The sequence below is a fragment of the Petaurus breviceps genome, unplaced genomic scaffold (assembly GCF_028583685.1).
Source record: "Petaurus breviceps papuanus isolate PSGF00001 unplaced genomic scaffold, PetGlider_PUasm1.0 90865, whole genome shotgun sequence".
Lineage (NCBI taxonomy): Eukaryota > Metazoa > Chordata > Mammalia > Diprotodontia > Petauridae > Petaurus > Petaurus breviceps.
This window is the reverse complement of record NW_027187367.1, coordinates 10,255,042-10,264,069: the sequence shown is the minus strand read 5'-3', so window position 1 is coordinate 10,264,069 and position 9,028 is coordinate 10,255,042.

Here is a 9,028-nt window from a genome sequence, read left to right as displayed (position 1 = left end):
GGGTGGGAGGGACGTGGAAGAGTCACCAAATACAGTCTCCCCAGGAATACAGCTCTGCCCACCCCCTCTCCTCAGTTTTCATAGGTTCATTGGATTTAGACTTAGTTGAGAATTTAGACTTTTCCGTTTCAGGAAACTGAGGCCCATGGAGGGGGAAGCGGCTTGTTTCAGGAAGCAAAAAAAGATGGCATTTGTATTTCGGGTTACATACAGTTATCCTGACGACAAACATTACTAAATTTGTTCTCACAACACTTCTGTGAGACGGGTACTGTAGGTTTTTTAAATTCCCATTTCACAGATGAGGAAACTGAGGCAAGAAGCAGTCACAACTGGTCTATCCCGGCAGAGACAGTACTTAAACCCAGGCTTTGTTTCCACAGCTGCTGAAGCAGGAGCATCCTACACCACAGTGTAATTAATAGGGAACCAAGGAAGGGGCCCTGAAGTAGGCCAGATGAGGGAGAAGTACAGCAGACCACCCCCACCCTCAGGGTCTTGAGTGAATGACTGGAGAGAAGCTGAAGTGAGGTGGGGAAAGGAAGTTTCTTAGAAAGGGAGGATGGAGAAAGGTCCCACCCCTCTTTCTGACCTCACTGTTGTCACGACAACCTCTAGAGGGTGGGGGTAGGGGACCTCGAGTGGAAAGTGGGAGGGAATCCAGGGTAAAAGAGAGGCTGGAAGTCCCAAGTCAGAGGACACCTTTTTCCTGCACTTTTCTACTCTTAACTGCTGTGGGGATGTTGAGGCAGGGACTGATTCCCCTGAAGGTTAACCTGGGAATAAGATCCCAGAAGGCTCTGCCACCATTGTAAGGGATCAGATTATTGCTGGAGGAAGAAGCAAACTATTTGTTGTGTCCCTTCCCCAGTAACTCCTAGGCAAAGCTTTCTGTCCAAGAAAAGAGATAGAAAACTGAGGGCAACTCCCACCAGGATCTGAGGCCAGCAGGAGCAGGGTCCGAGGTCAGGGTTCAAGGTGGTCTTCGGGACTCTGAAGGTCACAGGGAGGGGGTCCAATGTCTGTACTGAGACTGCTGGAGGAGGAGAAGAGAGAGTCAGGAGGCTGACTCAGACTCCTTTTTTTTTCCATCCCAAGGCCCTTGGGAGGCCCGTGTGCATCAGTCAGGGTGGTGTGTTTCTCTCTGTCTCATAACGTTCCCAGGTGTAAGTAGTTTTCCCCAGCTGCTAAAGACTGTAATCTTTCTTGGTACTGAGCTCTGCATTTAGCAGTATCTGTGGAATGAGCACTTTCCTTGTGCTCAGCACCTCAAAGAGCTTATAGTCTAATTGAGAAACCTGACATACAGATAATGCCCTGATAAAATTTGGTCCCAAGGAATCTAAAAACTGAACTGAGCTGTGACAGTTTGCAGTAATAGAAAGTAGAGAAAAAGCACCACATGGAAGCAGGAACTGGATAGGGCAAGGGGATTGTTCCTAAGCAGTAGATCGGGATGTATGGATGTATCAATGTATCAATCAATAATGTCAAAGCCTTACCTTGGTATGTCTCCAAGCTGGTTTCTGCTGCTATTCCTCACCATTCCCCCCACCACAGTACACCACAATCATTCCACCCACCCCTGCTTTGCTGGGATTCTCAATGGAGAGGATTATTGCTGGTGTCCTGTCTCCCCAGAGGAGGGGACTTAGCTCAGAGACTTCACTGTCAGCAGTTTTCCCTTACAAGGAGATGAAATCTGTTTCTCTGAAAATATTACTCTTTACTCCTAGTTCTGCCCTCTGGGGTAAGCAGATCTTCCATAAGACAGCCCTTCAAATATGTAAAGACAGTTATCATATCCCTTCCCACTAAGTCTCTTCTCCAGGCTAAACTTCATGAATTCCTTCAACTGGTCCTCCCGTGGCCTGGTTTCCAGTCCTCTCGGCATCCTGGTCATCCTGTTTTGGATATGGTCCAGTATGTCTTTGTTTTTCCTAAATATGCCTCCCAGAACTGAACATAAGACTTCAGATGTGGTCTGACCAAAGCCGAGGACAGCAAGACTATCACCTCCCATGTTCAGAACACTGTGCCTCTCTCTTAATGCAGCCTGGGATCACATTAGATGTTTTTGGCTACCACCTCATATTGTTGACTCATGTTGAGCTTACAGTCCCTCTGACACCCCCAGATTTTTTCACATGAACTGCTGTCTAGCCATGCCTTCTTTATCCTGTACTTGTGCAGCTGGTTTTTTTTAATCCAAGTCTAAGGGTATGTGTGTGTATACATAATGTGTGTATGTACATATGTATGTATATATTCACACATATGGATATATGTATTTATGAATATACATATATCTATTAAATTTTATCCTGAGTCAACCCATACTTATAGCCTAACAGAATCTTTTTAGATTTTGACTTTGCCATCCAATGTGTTATGCTATAATCCTTAGTTTTATGCCATTTATAAATCTGATTAAACATATCATCTATGCCCTCACCCAAATCAATCAATCATTCAGTCAATAAACATTTATTAAGTTCCAACGATATGCTAGGAGCTGTGCTAAGCATTTTGGATACAAAGAAAGGCCAAATTAAAAAAAAAGGGAGAGAGTTCCTGTTCTCAAGGAGATCACAGTCTTAATGAAAGAGACAACATGCAAACAATCATGTATGAGTAGAATATCTACAGGATAAATTGGAGATAATCAACAGAGGGAAGGTACTAGTTTTAAAGGGAATTATGAATGGCTTCTTGTAGAAGGTGGGACTTTAGCTGAGACCTAAAGGAATCCAGGAAAGCAAGGAAGTGAATATGAGGAAGGGATTCCAGGCCTGGGGCCCAGTCAGTGAAAATGCCCAGAGTGGAGAGATGGAACATTGTATTCAAGGTACACAATGAAGTCTGTATCACTGAAACACAGGGGTGGTGGGGTAGAAGGTATAAGAAAACTCTGGAGGGCTTTAAAAGCTAAACAGAGGGATTTATATTTGATTCCTAGAGGCAATAATGAGCCACTGGAGTTTTTGATTAAATAGTGGAAGGGTAGGGTGACAAGATGAGACTTGCACTTTAGGGAGATCAATTTGATCAAATAGAATAGAGCCAAGCTTAGATCCCTGGGGCTTTCCATTAGAGACATCTCTCCAGAATGACATCAGTCCATTAATAACTTCTCTTTTGGTCGGTTTAGTTAGCCAATTTTGAATCTATTTAGCTGTACTATCTATCATCTTACCTCCCATCCCCCCAAATTCTCCCCATGGGCATCATAAAAGGCTTTGGTTATGACTTTTGAGACTTCTTGACTTTGATAGGAAACTTATGAATGAGTGATGCCCTGAGACAGTATGTTATAATAGAAAAAATACCTGACCTAGCAGTAAAGAGACTCAGTTTTTAGTCCAGCCCTGCCACTAACTCATTATGTGATCCTCAGTCTTCTCCAATACAAAATGAGATAATGGGGGTGGGGGTGACATTTCTAGTTTTGTGATTCTGTGTTTGATTACTTTTAGGTCATTTAAAGTGTAACACCACTTAGCTTTTCAGCTACCTCTCCTACTTCAAGTAGCATCAAGATCTTTGTGTTAAGGGAATTAGAGAAAAGACCTAAAAGTGCTGGTGAAGGTCAGACTGAAAGGTGACATGGGTGCTTGCTCTAGAACCAATTGCCAAATCAACCCCACTCACCCCCTACTCCGCCCCGGGGTGGGTTAGCTGTGGCCAGACAAGGCCAGAGGATCCTGATGATGATCAGTAAGTCAGATGGGGAAGCACTAGCTTTCCTGAGTTCTAGTTTATGGACTATAGCAACCAGATCCACAGTCCTATGACTTGAAAGGATTCTGACTCCAAAGGTCTTGCATTTATGACTGATGATGATTCATCCTAAGGGAAATGTGAATCGAACATCTTGTGGGAACTGTATGATTATACTCTTTTGCCTTCTCAAGGGAAGACTCACATTGTATGTGTACAGAATTCTTGGGTCAATATCCATATTAAGTCTAGGAGACTTCCAGGATCTAGGAGAATGGCAGGTTTGTGACTGTTTTATTATTATTATGCTTTGTCTCCTTATCATTTATATACTATTTACTTTTTGATTCTATGCTGAGGAAAAACACTGTAAGTAACCTTTTAGGATTTATATTCATTTCCTTGGGGAACCAATTCCATTATGCCAAGGTCATGTGACTAGTCCTCTTTGAAATAAAGTATGGTCAAAAGGAGACAGGGTTGTCCAGTGTCCAGGAACCTGAAATTAAATTCTGATTGGTAGATCCTCAAATACATACTGCCTCTGATGACAAATGTCACATCTCTGAACAGAAATGACAGAACTGTAGATAGAAGGTCTCAGGGGGCTTTCTAATAACCATAAAGAAGGAAACACTTAGCACTTCTGCTACAAAGAGATATCTCAAATCTCCACCTGCCTTTCAGACATCTTGAACTGTGTCTGGTAGACATGTTAAACTCAACATGTCCACGACTGACCTCATTCTCTTTTTCCCCAAACCCTACTCTCCTCCTACTTTCCCTACTACTGTAGAGGGCATCACCATCCTCCCAGTCCCTCAGGCTTCCCAACCTAGGAGCCATCCTCAGCTTCTCACTGCCTCTCGTTCCCCTCATATCCACTCTATTGTCAAAGCCTGTCAATTTGACCTTTGCAACATCTCTGGAACACACCTCTAATTCTACCACCATTCTAGTACAGTCCCCCATCACCTCACTCCTGGACCTTCTTTAATAGCCTGCTGGTGGGTCTGCCTCCCTCAAGTCCATTCAGTCACTAAATCTATTTTGCTAAAGCTCAGTTTTGACCAAGTCACCCCTCCTACTCAATAAACTCCAGGGGCTCCCTATTGCCTCCAGTATCAAATACAAAATGCTGTTTGTCATTCAAAACCCTTTATAACCTAGCCCCATCCAACCTTTCCAGCCTTCTTCACCTTATTCCTTGACACATACTCTTTAATCCAGTGACACATACTCTTTAATTCTTAGGCTCTTCATGTGCCTTTGGAAGGGAGCATGGACTGGATGTTCCACAAACACTCCATCTCTCTGCTCCAGGAATTTTCTCTGACTATCCCCCATATCCGGAACTCTCCCTCCTCCACTTTGATTACTGACATCCCTGACTTCCTTTAAGTCGTAACTAAAATCCCATTCTCTACAGGAATCCTTCCTCAACTCCTCCTTCTAGTGCTATCCCTCTGTTAATTATTTCCTATTTATCTTGCATATAACTTGATCGTATATGTTTATTTGCATGTTAGAATGTAAGCTCCCTGAGGCCAAGGACTATCTGTTGCCTCTTAGTATCCCCAGCCCTTAGCACAGTGCCTGGCATGTAGTAGGTACTTGATAAATGCTTATTGATTGATTGATATGGAAACTGCAGGGGTGAGCATGTAATCCCCCACTAAGTGGCTATCAGCACTGACAGGTGATTGAACAAACTAGGGTAAATCTGTTAAGAAATTGCTCACAGGGATTAGAAGGGGAGTGAAGTTGGGAATTAGAGAGTGTCTTTGGGTTTCAGTTTCCTAATTTGTAAAATGAAGGTTTTGAACTAGATGATCTTTAAGCTAGAAAAAACAATGGAGAGGGTGGCTAGGTGGCACAGTGAATAGAGCACAGGCACTGGAGTCAGAAGGACCTCAGTTCAAATCCAGCCTCGGACACTTACCACAAAAAAAAAAAAAAACTGGTTGTGTGACCTTGGCCAAGTCACTTAACCCCAACTGTCCCTTCAAAAAACAAACAAAAAAATGGAGTCAGAGAACCTGGGTTCAAATCCCAGCTCTGCCCCTGGCTCTGTAAGAAATCATTCTCCTTCTCTGGATTTCATCTGTAAAATGAAGTCTCTGAAGTCCCATCCAACTCCAAATAAATTGATCCTCACAATTCTAAATCTATGATTAGCATCTGTGATTATGTATGTGTGAAGGGAGGGTCAAAGGAAAATAAGGGAAAGTCACATATGTCTATGCCATCTATTCAGGATAGGATATAGGTCAAGTATAGCCACTATCTTTGTTAAGGAGAAGAAGGAGGAGGAGGAGGAGGAGATGACAGTATGAAGCTAAATTCAGAGGCCAGAGATGAGATAAAGCCCTTCCATAGTCTCTGAGAGTTGTCCTTCCTCCAGTCCCACCCTTTGAGGCCCAGGAGCAAGCCAGCACCTTTCCTGGAACTCAGCAAAGAAAGGAGCCCCTCCCTACCCAGCCTTGGCACTTCTCTGGGTACAGCATGTCCCCTGGGGCACCCTGCAGACACCCCAGCAGGCCTAGGTGTACCATAGGGCAGTTTCTTCCCTCTTATCCTTCTGTCTGCCCATATGTGTCCTTGGCCTTGACTTTGGCAGCTGAAAGGCTCCTCTCTAGCAACTAACTTCTTACCCCCTTGTTATGCTTAAAATGGTTCTGTCTTTCTGCCAGACCACAGAGAACTCCAGGGGCTGAGGGTGAGGGGAGGAGGGAAGTGACAACATGAATGTCCTTTGGGGTGTCACAATTCTTACGCTCTTCATGTGCTTTTGGAAGGGACCATGGACAAGTCAAAATAGTAGTGTCTCAGCTCTGCCAAGTCCCCTGTACCTCTTTCTCCCCTCTAGGAGAATCCCTAATTTGTAATCTGGGGAGAGGAAGAGCCCCTAAACTAGGTATGATCAGAAGACTGCAGGAGTGGGGAGATAAAGGGGCAAGGTCTCCCACATCTAGGATTCTTTTCCTTTTCTCAGGCCTAAATGAGTGCCCATTGAACACAGTTCTGCCCCACGGCCCATACCACTCCCATCCCACTACCCAGAGAAACCCCTCTCTTACGCCCTATTTCTACCTCTCTTTTTCCAAATCAGAGGAACGTTGTGCTCCTAGCCTATGCTCTGTGGTTCTGCCCACTCCCCAGAATCATCATCGCCACCCAAGCACAGCCCAGCTCTGATGCAGGTAGACCAAAATCTGTGCTGACCCCAACCACTCCGTAACCTTGGGTGGCCCAAAGCTGCCGATGGGCTAGTAAACATAACTAACTGGTGAGGAGTGGGAGGAGGGGGAGGGGACAAAGAAGGGGAGGGGGGGAGGGGGCTGGGGACGATGGCCGGTACTTCTGTGTTTTCCAGGCTGGGTGTGGGAGCTTCTCCTTTCAGATAGGGAGTACTGTACATGCCTGAGGTGTCTGTAGGTACATACTCTACTAGCACGAGAATTTGGGCGGGGGAGGAGGGGGCGAGGCTGTCCTGTAGGCAGAGAGCAAGCCCCTGTGGGGGGTTCGACGGCGGACCTCCAGGGAGGTACCAGGGAACAGCAGATGAGGCTCCAGGGGGCCCAGGAACTTGCACCCATCAGCTCCGTATGTAACTGCTGTGTGTACATTGGGTCTACGAGCTGAGCTGACCGCAGGCTGCAGGAGCGGTTTATCTGGTGAGCGAGCACACCCGCTTCCCCAGCTGCTGAGTCAGGCTGTTCTTGCACTCGCTCCCTGCTCGGTACATTGTGTTCCAGCCCTGGCTCCCTGGCCCCGAGCCCAGCTGCTCACATCAGCTTCTCACTTGTTTGTGTTCGCAGCTTGCACTGTGCCTGGCTCAGAGTACAGCCGCCCCCACGGCACTGTAGCCCTGAAGGGGAGAGTGGAGGGGGGGGGGGGAGTGGCAGGAGACGAGTAGGGGAACAGAGGGTGGTGACGGGGGTGGGGGATGTGGAGAGGAGAGCCTGGGCACTCAGCCCACAAGGAAACTCTAACCCTGGCAGAGTAGTCCTGCCAGCCTTGTCTAAGGGCCAGTTTGGGGAGGGGTAGATGAGAATTACAGGAGGTGCCCCGCTTCTCTCTTCCTACCCATTTGACCTCAAGCTCTAGCCTCTCACCGGGAGGTTCCCTTTCCCCCAACTCCATCCCTACTCTCAGGTGGCAAGGAGGCTTTGGCATCATGGGGACCAAATGCCTGTTTGTATTAGATTAACACCGTCTGTAGGCTGTGAGCAGAGCATGGGGCAAAAACAGATGGGCCCCAGCAGGCCAACTGAGAGTAGGAAGTATGGACGACTGGGAGTCTGAGGACCTGGGTTCTAGGCCTGACTCCACTTGCTTCTAATCCATCTGCATGACCATGGACCAGTCACTTTGTTTCTCTGGGCCTCTATTCCCTCACCTGTAAAACACAAGGGGTGTGATAGACCTATGGTTTTTAGCCTTTTTTGTTCCATGGACCTCTCTGATAATCTAGTAAAACCTATGGACTCCTCAGAATAATTTTAAATGCATTAGATAAAATACATAAGATTATAAAGGAAACCAACTACATTAAAAAAAAAACATCAAATGCTTAAAAAAAAAAGAAAGAAAAACAAGTTCACAGACAGCAGGTTAAGAACCCCTACCTTAGGCATCGCCCTTCTAGCTCTCCCTGATTCTACGAAGGCTGCCTCCTTCCACCCAGCTCTCCCTGTGAATGTGGGGAAGGGTATTTGGATGGGGTGTGTTGGGCAGGGGGAAGTCTGGGAATTCTTCAGTTTTTGGTTGAGTCTTGGAATAATCAGGTACAACAACAATATTACTATCTCTGGGAAGTCCGATTAGGCAGCAATGGAGGGTTGAGTGAAATCCCCTTCAAAACCCTTCTTTCATCCATGGTCAGTGTCTTCAGCCAAAATCAGTATCATGGACTTCCTCTCTCTAGGGCATGGACAGAGGTCTGGAGAAGGGTCTGGCTGCTCAGACTCAGGCCCCTTAGAAAGGTTGGGTGACACTCCCTTTCCCCTACCACTGGCCAGAAGGAGAGCTGGCAATTTTTGTGGCTATAGAAAGGCTACTGCAAGTACAGCTATGCTAGAATAGTCCCCACCTCCACACACACACCCCAACCACCCCACCCCCTTTGCCTTCAGTTCAGATGAGCATTCCTAAAACCCAGACATATCCATATAGTGAGGCAGTACCACTTTTTTCATTTTTCCCTGGGCTCTGGGCCAGAGAGCCTGTGGGGGGAGGGGGGAAGCAGTAGGGTGGGGCAGGGGGAGAGGGTGTTGAACAAGAACTCGGTAATTAGGGGAAGAGT